This window comes from Ammospiza caudacuta, chromosome 12 (genome assembly GCF_027887145.1).
Source record: "Ammospiza caudacuta isolate bAmmCau1 chromosome 12, bAmmCau1.pri, whole genome shotgun sequence".
Classification (NCBI taxonomy): Eukaryota; Metazoa; Chordata; class Aves; order Passeriformes; family Passerellidae; genus Ammospiza; species Ammospiza caudacuta.
Genome location: NC_080604.1, coordinates 21,822,039 through 21,832,068, shown reverse-complemented (window position 1 = coordinate 21,832,068; position 10,030 = coordinate 21,822,039).

The following is a 10,030-nucleotide window of genomic DNA, read 5'->3' as shown; positions in this document are numbered from 1 at the left end:
AAATAATCACTTAGAGGTGGGAATCTCTGTGCTGAACGCCAGGTGGAGGTGAAATGGGAAGGAGAAGCACACAACTTTACAGGCTTTTTATTTTTGGGAGTGGGGGAAGACTGATTTATAGGCAGTATTGACTAAGGTCAGAGAAAACAGATGAGGAGCTGGATCTGTGCTCTGAGCAGCCTCTGCAGTAGAGGCAGTCTGAGGATCTGCTTTATTTATGTATTTGTTTATTTTAAAAAGGAAGAAAAAATACCATTAAGCAGCAGTGGGGAGAACATTCACGTGCTGCATCTATTTGTCTATCTCCACAAATAATGAGGCGTAGGATTGGAATAGGTGGGGAGTGAAACCTGACTGGAGTCTGATGTGTGGGGATTCAGGTTTCACTTCCAAGGAGGAACATTTCAAATGGCTCAGGCAGTGTGAGCTGATGTGTTTTTCCCTCAGGAAATGGGATGCAAAATCATATTTATTGCTGCTGGTAGGGGATCTGAGGGTTTCTCAGTGCAAACGTCTCCATCTCCAGAGGAAAGAGGTACCAGGGCATGTTCTGAATTCCACATGCCTGTGCAAGGGGAGAGGGAGCCCAAACCTCTGGCTGTGGGGCCGTTTGGAGAGGCAGCGCCTGGGGGATCCATGAAATCCCTCTGGGCTCTCAGAGCCTGGGGCTGCCCCATGGATGGGGAGGTTTGTGTCCCACTGGTGAATCCATGGGGCTGTGCGTTATCCTGGGATCTCCCATGTTCCTGAAATGAAACAAACCCACCTGTGAGGGGAGCTGATGGAAGGAGCCCTGAGGAGCTGGGAGAGGGGCAGAGGGAAGCAACGCCAGGGCAGGCACACCTTGGTGCTTGGGGTGAGCTGGCCACAAGGAAATCTGTGTAATTGTGACATTTCACAAATCTGGAATTGTGACATTTCACAGTGTCCAACAGCACACAGAACCACCAGGCACTGAGCACACCACAGCCTGCACGTGTTAAAATTCCTCCTGTGCTCAGAGTGAAGGGCAGGACTGGCTGTGGAGCCAGGCTGGTGAGGAGGGGCAGCAGAGCCTGGCCATGCTCCCCATTCCATGTTCCCTATTCCATGAATGTTCCCTATTCCATGATCCCCATTCCACGGTCCCTATTCTGCACCACCCCTCCTGATGGGATCAGGGGCTGGCAGCACTCCTGGCTCACACACAGCCCCGCTCCCTGAACTTTCAGTAGGTGTTTTCCCTCACCTGTTTTTGATTCTGGAACCCAGGAGGAAAAATAATTGGATATAGGGGGAAATAAGAGCCTTCAAATGTGATGTTACCGTAATGTGCTCTGGCAGCTTGGGCAACGTGCTCACTTTTGCAATCCTGAGGTGCATGAATAACACATGAGGCAGAGCCAGCTGGAATGAGCTGGAAAGAGAGCTGGGCCCAGGGCAGGGAGCACATAAAAGGTGTTCTCCAGAAAGGCCCTCCAAGCTTTATCTTCCCCAGTGCTGGCTGGAGCCTCCCATGGCCCCCGCAGCAGTGGCAGCCCCTGCTGTGTGCACTGTTGTCTTTGTGGTGTTTATTCCTTTCCAAGGTTCAGCTCAGTGCTGCAGTTGATAAAGATATCTCCTTTTATTGCCTGTTTGCAGGGCCCTGTGCACAAAGCAGCTTTGGCCTGCTCTTTAGGAGTGCTCTGTGCTATTTCACTATTGTGCGTTTGCAGGGAAATAAAGAGAACTGTTTGATCTCTATTGTAGAGTGGGCTTTAGGCTTTTCCATGAATTGAAGCCACATGAACATAATTAATTTAAGTCCTTTTGTCTGCCACTTTTCTGGTTGCTACACACAAGTACCAAGATGACAAAAAATGACTTGGCCAATAAGTGGCAATAAGTAAATGATGTTGTATTGATCTGAGCAGACTGAGCAACCAGTCTGTTCATTACAGCTCTTCCAGGCTCCTTCCAAACCAGCCTTTCTGTTAAATATGAAATGTGTGTCTCCAGTGCTGGATCAGCCATTAAATTATGCTCATGGATATTAATAAAAGAGCTGGAGGCTTGTCTTTATGCAGGCAGAGAGGGAGCACCAGTTACATGGGAAATGGGATGAAGAATATAGTTTTATGGTGCTCTTAAAATTTATTCCATTTTAAGATATGTAGCAGTGTAAGAAGTGAGAATTCTTTAATTCTGACCTTTCCACACATAAATTGGCATATTTGGCTTATCTTTTTCCCCCTTTACCCAAAGAATCACTGACAGCTCTTGTTTCCTCTCCAGCAGAGGAATGGCCTCGCTCCCAGCAGGGCTGGCAGGGACACGGGTCCAACCTGAACATCCTCCTGCTCTGAAACCTCGGCTAAAGGAAACTGCCTGGGTGCTGGGCTCAGCATTCCCTCAGGGCTGCTCTCCTGGGCTGGCCTGGGCTTTGCTTCCAAATGAGAGATCCATGGTACAGAAATGCATGGCTCTGGGAAGGGCACAGCACTCCTGCTCTCTGCAGAGCCCAGCTGCAGGGCAGGGAGCTGGCAGTTATTAAATAATGCTCTGTGCCCGATTCTAATGACAGAAACTGCACTTGCAATCTCCAGGTGGGTCTGATCATCCATAATCTGCAGTTATTAAGTTGCTGGGAGAGATGAGAGTGAGAGTGCATTGAGTCCTTGCCATTTATAAGGCCAATTACCAAACCGTTTCTGTCCAGGCACGGAGCTTGTCGAGCCTAAGTGAGAATAACCACGGCAGGAGGGAGCAGGAGGTGCCCAGGGGCAGCAGGCAGGCACAGCTGGGCTGCACAGGGCGCCTGGGCAAGGGAAGGTTGGCACCAGGGACATCCTGGCACCCTTGGCAGGGTGGGGACCTGGGTGCTCCCTCCTTTCTGTGCTCTCAGCACCTGCCAGGCTCTGCAGTGAATGATGTTCAAACCCGATCTCTTTATCTTCTTCTGAAGGTATTTGAGCTTCCCATCCCTTCAGGAAGGGAAATGTGAAAATGTCCATGGCCAGGCTTCTGGATGTGTCCAGCTGAACACAGCTGCTGGCACTCCCTGCCTCTCACTTCTTCCATTTTTTCACCAACCTCGGTTTTCCTTCTATTTAAATTTCAAATGAATATGTTGTGTTTTCACAGTAATACCTTGAGATTGGTTGGGTTGTGCAGACATTTTAGTTGATTTTGTGTAATGGTTTGGGTTGGGAAGGACCTTAAATGCCACCCAGTGCCACCCCTGCCATGGCAGGGACACCTCCCACTGTCCCAGGTGCTCCAGCCCCATTGTCCAGCCTGGCCTTGAGCACTGCCAGGGATCTGGGGGATGGAATGACAAATATTTATTTATTCCTGCTCAGATTTGTAAGGCCACAACCAGATGCACTAGAAAATAATAATAAAAGAAATATTCTTCCTTCTTCTTTGTTCAAAAAATGTTCCTCTGGGAAAAGCCTGAGCTGAAAGTAATTTGTACCCCACAGAGGTAATTTTCTACCCCACATTTATAGAAGAAATGCTCAGAGTAAAGCTGGTAAATGGGGTAGAACAGAGAGGCCTGACAGGATTATTTGTATCCTCCTAAGAAGCCAAGCAGAGCAAAGTCATCTGCAGGAAAATGTCCTGGGTGGGAGAGGTGGCAGCTCAGGCAATATCCAGAATTTCTCTGTGCCTCTGCCCTGGGAGGGAGGCCCAGCCTGAGGACAGGCTGCTCTGGCAGCAGCTGAACCCACACAGCTGAAAATAAAGGAATTATTAACAGTGGAAACGTTTAAGCACTTCAGGTAATTAGGAAATATCTCTGTGCTCTCAAATAAGTAAATTAAACCTGTGTTAAATAAGTGCCCAAAGAAAAGCAGGTGCCAGGGTGCAGGGGGTCATGAATAAAACATTTCTGCAGCATTACCTGGTACTCAGTCTGGATGGCACTGCAGGTGGCACACAGGGACCTGGCCATGGAGTGCCTTTGGCACCTGGGCAGCTGCTCCCTGTGCCCTTTTTGTGGATTTTATCTCCTTTTAGGAAATACCTTTGCACCTGGGCAGCTGCTCCCTGTCCCCTTTCTAATGGGTTTTATCTCCTTTTGGGACAGGCCCTCTGAGGAGGCAGCACAAGGCTGCAGTCCCTGTCACCAGCAAATATTTCTTAACTAATACTTTGATTTCTCACAAAATTGTGAAGCAATTACAGAAATTAAGACAAAAGTCTGATTAATTGGAGGATAAATGGCAACAGATCCCAGTGCAGAGCCACCAGCATTCCTTAAGGGTAACTTTGAAATGTTTTTAAGCCTTTTCCTAACTCACTGGATGTCCTCTGCTGCTCATTTAAAGCCATCTTCCCACACCCAAAATTTCAGATTTATATGTAAATGCACTGTTGATCAATTAAAAGATAAACCCAACTTTTATGTAGGAATCTAGAAGGAATAAACTCAATAAAATGCAATTTTCATATCCTGATCTTTGTATACAGTGATCAGGAGCAATTAATCAGATTATTTTTATTGCCCAATAGTAATTTTCCACTCTGTAGTAATTTTCTTGGTCTGTAATTGATAGTTATAAAACCTTTTTATATAAAAAGCTAAGTTTCATGTAGGGGATCTGTTTTGATCAAAGGCAGACCAATGAATGGTGCTGGAAACACAGGGCAGGGTGACCCTGGCAGGAATGTGGTCAGGAACATGAGGGGCCCTGGAGCAGGAAGATCTCAGTCAGGCCTCGCTGAGTGCCTGGGGTGAGGGAATTTCAGAGAGCAGAGACAAAGCCCTGCAGTGATGAGGGTTCCTGCTGGTTCCTGCTGGTTCCTGGAGGTTGCTGGTGCTACCTGGAGATTCCTGGAGGCAGGTTTTTTTCCCAAAAAGCTCTACTTCTGTCAGTTAAATCAACACAGAATAAATTTATAAACGTTTGTTCTTGGTTTATTTTTATCTGCTTCAAAAAGGAATTTTGTGGTACTTTATTTTTAAAATGCGAAGTTTGCGGGAGGTGAAAATCATTTTTCATGGTGGTCTTTGGGTAGAATTTTGCTCTATTTTTTTTTTTTTTTCTAATTAGTACCTGTGGCATTTGCAGGGTTTTGTCTGGAATGGGGGTTCCCAGCCAGGGCTGCTCCATTGGCAGCTGCTCCATCCCAGCTGGGCTGGCTGTGCTGTGGTGGGGCTGGGGCAGCCTGGGGCTGGCTGTGCTTTGGAAATTCTCTGATTTCCAGATCTGTCACAGCAGGACCAGCTCGTGGTGAGGATACAATGCCTGCAGAGTCTGGGGACAAGGGATGGAGCCCAAACGTGGGTGAGGGGCATTTGCTTTGGAAGCACTGGAGAAAACAGAACAGGAGGTTGATTTCTCAGTGGTGGAGGAAGAGTGGAATAATAGAAAACTGTGCCTTGAAGAAATACATCAGGGAAGCAGGAGGAACTGCCGTGCAATGTTTCCTCCTGGCTTCTCACAGTGATATTACTAAAAGTATGAAAAAATAATTAATTATTGTGTGAAGAAGGGCAAAAATTAAAGTAATTTTTCCTGTGAGGTTTTATGATGTGTTCTACACGCTCTCCAGATAAATAATTCACCCTTTGTGATGGATGCAGTTAATTTGTGTTACATTTTTGTTGCCTTTGGGCTGTGGTGTTTGCAGAGCCCAGGGCTGGGCTGTGTCCTTAGAGAAGACAAAGTCCTGGCCTGTGTTTTCTGTGACTCCCATTGCCATTCTCCCAGTGCCATTCCTCAGCTCTGCCTGTGCAGAGCAGGAGGAGGAGGAGGAGCTGTGCTGAGCCTGCCCTGCCGTGCCAAGGAGATGCTTCTGCTCTTTATCTTCATGAATGACCACATGATTTATTTGGAACGCGCCAAACACCAACAAGAGCTCATGCAAGCAGCGAGCAAAGGCTCCCAGCAAACAGTGTGACACTAATCTGTTGTTTGTGCTAAAATACAGAGAGGAAATTACTGCTGCCTGTCATGAAGCTCATAAAGGAAAAAAGAAAAATGCCACCGCGAAAGAATGAGCTTCAGAAGAAAGTTCCATTATCAGTTTGTTTCATGCCTTGTAGCTCCAGCTGCAAACAATCCCTTCCACAAACACGCCCTCGAGATAAATGGCAGCACAATTCGGGTGCTGGTGGGGAGATAAAGCCACAAGTCACTGTTTGGGGGAGGGAGGATCTGCTGCTTTATTTTGTAACATCTCATCACCATCTCGGGGCAGCAAATGAATATGTATCGTCTGTTATCTTGTCATTTTGGAGCCAAACAACTTAAAATACATTTTCTGTGAAATAACCCCGGGGATTTCAAGACCAGAATAAATTATTAGAGCAATTTGAGTTTGGAGTCTCTGCTCTTGCTTGAAATGTGGCAAAAGCTCTTCCTGGTTTGTGTGAGCTGCTTTTGCTTAGGAAGCAAAGGGGAAAAAGAGGAAAAAGGATCGCCCAAGGTCTTAGCCCAGACACCTGTGCCAAAGCAGGGAACCTGCAGGGTGGGATTGGCCTCTTCCCCCAGGGAACAGGGAGAGGATGAGAGGAAATGGCCTCAAGCTGGGACAGGCTGGACATTTTGGAGAATTTCCCCATGGAAAGGGTGGTGAGGCCTTGGCAGGGGCTGCCAGGGGGGTTTGGAGTGCCCATCCCTGGAGGTGTCCAGGGAATTCCTGGAGGTGGCACTCAGAGCTCTGGGCTGGGGACAAGGTGGGATCAGGCACAGGCTGGATGTGAAGGTCTGGAGGGCTTTTCCAGCTGAAATGATTTCGGATTTACACGCACAGCTGATGATGTTCAGCAAAGCTCTGCAAGGGCTGGGCCTGCAGGCTGTGGGGGTGTGGGGACAGATCTGGTGGCAAATGCCCTGTCAGGTTGTGACACTGATTCTGTGTTTGATAATTTGTGCTGGGATCTCCTAAAGCTTTCTCTGGTTTCTGTTGTGCTCAGGCTCAGGAGGGTGAGCCCTGTGCCAGCCAGGCAGCCCTGGGCCATGGCTCTGCTCTTGGATGCAGCTCTGGCAGGGCCCTGGCAAAAAGGAGCAATTAAATCCTTTAATGGACATGTAACTTCTACCTAAACATGGACATCAGAGAACACAAAACACATGAAAAAAGATGGGCTTTTAGCTGCTGCCATTTCCCGCTGTGTAGCTAACTGTGTGGGCCAACCTCCACCAGGCCTGAGCCAGGAGCTGGGGCTGCTGCAGCCAAGCACTGTGACAATCCATGCAAATCTAAGCTCTAATCCTTTTATATTGATGGAAATTAAACTTTTATTCTTGCCATGGATATGGGAGCCTGAAATTCACTTTGGGAAAAAATTCAGGGTTTTATTTTTGGCTCCACTTTCACAATTACTCAGCCCGGGGCCTTTTTATGCTGCAGCTCCATTATGTGAAAATCGTGAGTAACATTTTTCTCTCCAGGACTCTACATTTACTCTCCGAATGTTTCACTGAGAATATGACATGATTTAGACTGCAGTGCTTTTAAAAATCTACCCGATTTCTAGGACCAAATTGTACCTGTGAAAGTGGCTGCAGGCAGTCAGCACCGCCGTGGTGGGATGGAGCCAAGAGATGGCTGGAACTCATTAAAGCTCTCTGCAAATTATCTCATTAAGTGCTTTCAGATCGGGAAGTGTCTCAGCACTGCAGTGCTGAAGGATGGATCTCTTCAAAAAGGGGATTTTTAATGATTTGGGGGTCAGAATTCCCAGTGTAACCATCTGCACCCTGGCATGGAACAAGTGTAGGGTCTCAGGCACCCCAGGGCACCCAGCACGGAGCAGGTGGTTGTGGATTTTGTGTACTTGGGATTTTGGATTTTGGGGACAGATAACCCAAATCAGATCTCAAAGCCAGTGCTGTTTGTTCTGGAGGCTGTTTGGGAAGGTGGCAGTGAAAGGCTGGGCAGGATTGAGGCTGAAGAAGAAGTGAAATCCATTAATTTTGCAATTCCCCAGTTCTGCTGTGTCTGTGGGCTCGGTTCCCACCGGCTCCTGCTCCACATCCCTCATTTCTGTGGGTGGGTCAGTCCCTGGGCACCCCCTGCTCCTCCCCACAGACACCTCTCACCCCCCAGGAGGAAGGAAGGGCTGTGCTGAATAATTGAGAACATTGGAAATCTTTGTTCTGCGCCTCCAGACTGAAGTGGAAATTTGTCTTGAAGTGGCAGCTATCTGAAATCAATAAAATCATCAACATCACCTGCTTTTACAAAGATAATATTTCCTTAATATTGCCTGGATTCAAAGGAAGAAGAAAGGCTGTGCAGAAGGAAAAGGCAAAAAAAGGCATTGCAGTGAAGCAGCACTAAATTTTAGAAAACTTTTCCAAGGTCACTAATTGAATTGGTTACAAGATTTAAATGAAATATTGAAAATCAAACACGGCGGCCCAGTTTTAATTGCCTGTGCTGTGCTGGAGCACAATCTCAGAGGTGTGACCTCAGTTTGGGATCTGTACAGGTCCATCAGCCTTGGGCAGTGGGGGCTACTGTGTGCCCTGCCTTCCAACAGGGCCTTGTCCAGCACCTGTCTCAGGGTGTATTTGAAAATAAATGCACTTAATAATACTTTAAGTATTGTGGAATACCTGCTTGATACAGGGAACGTGTAGTTCATGTGAAAAGTTTTAGTGCTACTTGGTAAAAAGGAATTTCTGGTGCAGCATCAGCCCAATAATGGCCATAATGTCTCACCTAATGGACAAATAAACAGCTCTGGGGAAATTAAAATAATCCAACCTGTTAATGCTGCAGGTTGGGCAGTAAACAGGGCACACACAGGGAGAACAGGACCACTGAAATACAGAGGGAGTTAACTCTCTCCTTCCCAGGAGCCAGGGGAGGGGGTTTGTTGATTTGTTTGGGGTTTTTTTTTGGGTTTTTTTTGTTTTTTTTTTTTTGAGAATGAATTTACATTTAAGATTAAAATGCCAGGAAGCTGCCTGACCCATCCAAGTTCCTAGTGGGATCTGCAGTGCTTTGTAGACATAAAGAGATTGAAAACATTTATCTTCCCCCATGATTAATAATAAATCAAGCGTCTTATGATTCTTCCTTTAGGTTTTAATTTTAAGCAAGCTGTTGAAATACAATCTCTAAGCAAAAAAGGGTTCAGAACAGGCTTTGTTTGGATTGCAGACAGAAGTTTTGTACTGTTTGGGACATAAAAAATACAAGTATATAAAAACTCAGCCTCCTGCAATAACATATGTCTGCGAGCTGGGCTGGGTGAATGAGGAGGATTTATGTCTGCAGTCACAGCAGGAATCTGAGCAGCTGTGGGAGATGAAAAACGTGCTCAAGTACACGAGGAGGGTCCCAGGCAGTGTCCATGGAGCGGCTCTGGGAATTCCAGCGGGACAGCCTGGATCGAAGTATGTAAATAAAGGAGTGTCCACACTGAAACGTTATTGCCACAAGCTGAGGGACCCCAGGACGGCCCTACAAAGGGGAAGGGAGTGTCTTGGTGTGGTTCAGCTTCCCCCAGAAATGGTGGTGCTGGATTCCCTGGAGGAGCCCCGGGCTCAGACCTCATCCCTCCAGCCCCAGGGATCCATTCCCAGATTCCAGCCTGGGGGGAGATATTCCCTTCCTCCTCCTCCTCTTCCTCCTCCTCCCAGGAGCAGCTCTGCTGTTGGATGGGGTTTCTTTGCCATAAAATGTGAGAAGGATCCTGAGACCAGACAATTCCCAAGGGAATGGGGAGCCCTACGTGGGATGTTAGTGTGTGGTCCAACCATCCCTTGCTGCTCCTCTGAGCAGCTCCGTGTTACTCAGCAGTTTATTCGAAAAGAAATAAGGAAAAGGAGCAGCAGCAATAATGGCACTAACAGGGAACGGGGGAACGGGAGGAAACTGAAAATTCTGCCTTTTGCTAGGTGGGTGAGTGAGCAGAACATGAGCTCACCCAAACCAGCCCTGGCACAGGGGCAGCTCTGGGTGTGAATGGAACAATATTTCACTTCCTGGGGAAAAAAACCAGGCTATTGGTCAAGATGTTTCTATGGTAACTGATATAATTTCATTTTAGTGATGGATTACACAGGAAAACTCCAGGGAGGTTTGAGATGATGGAGTTTCATCT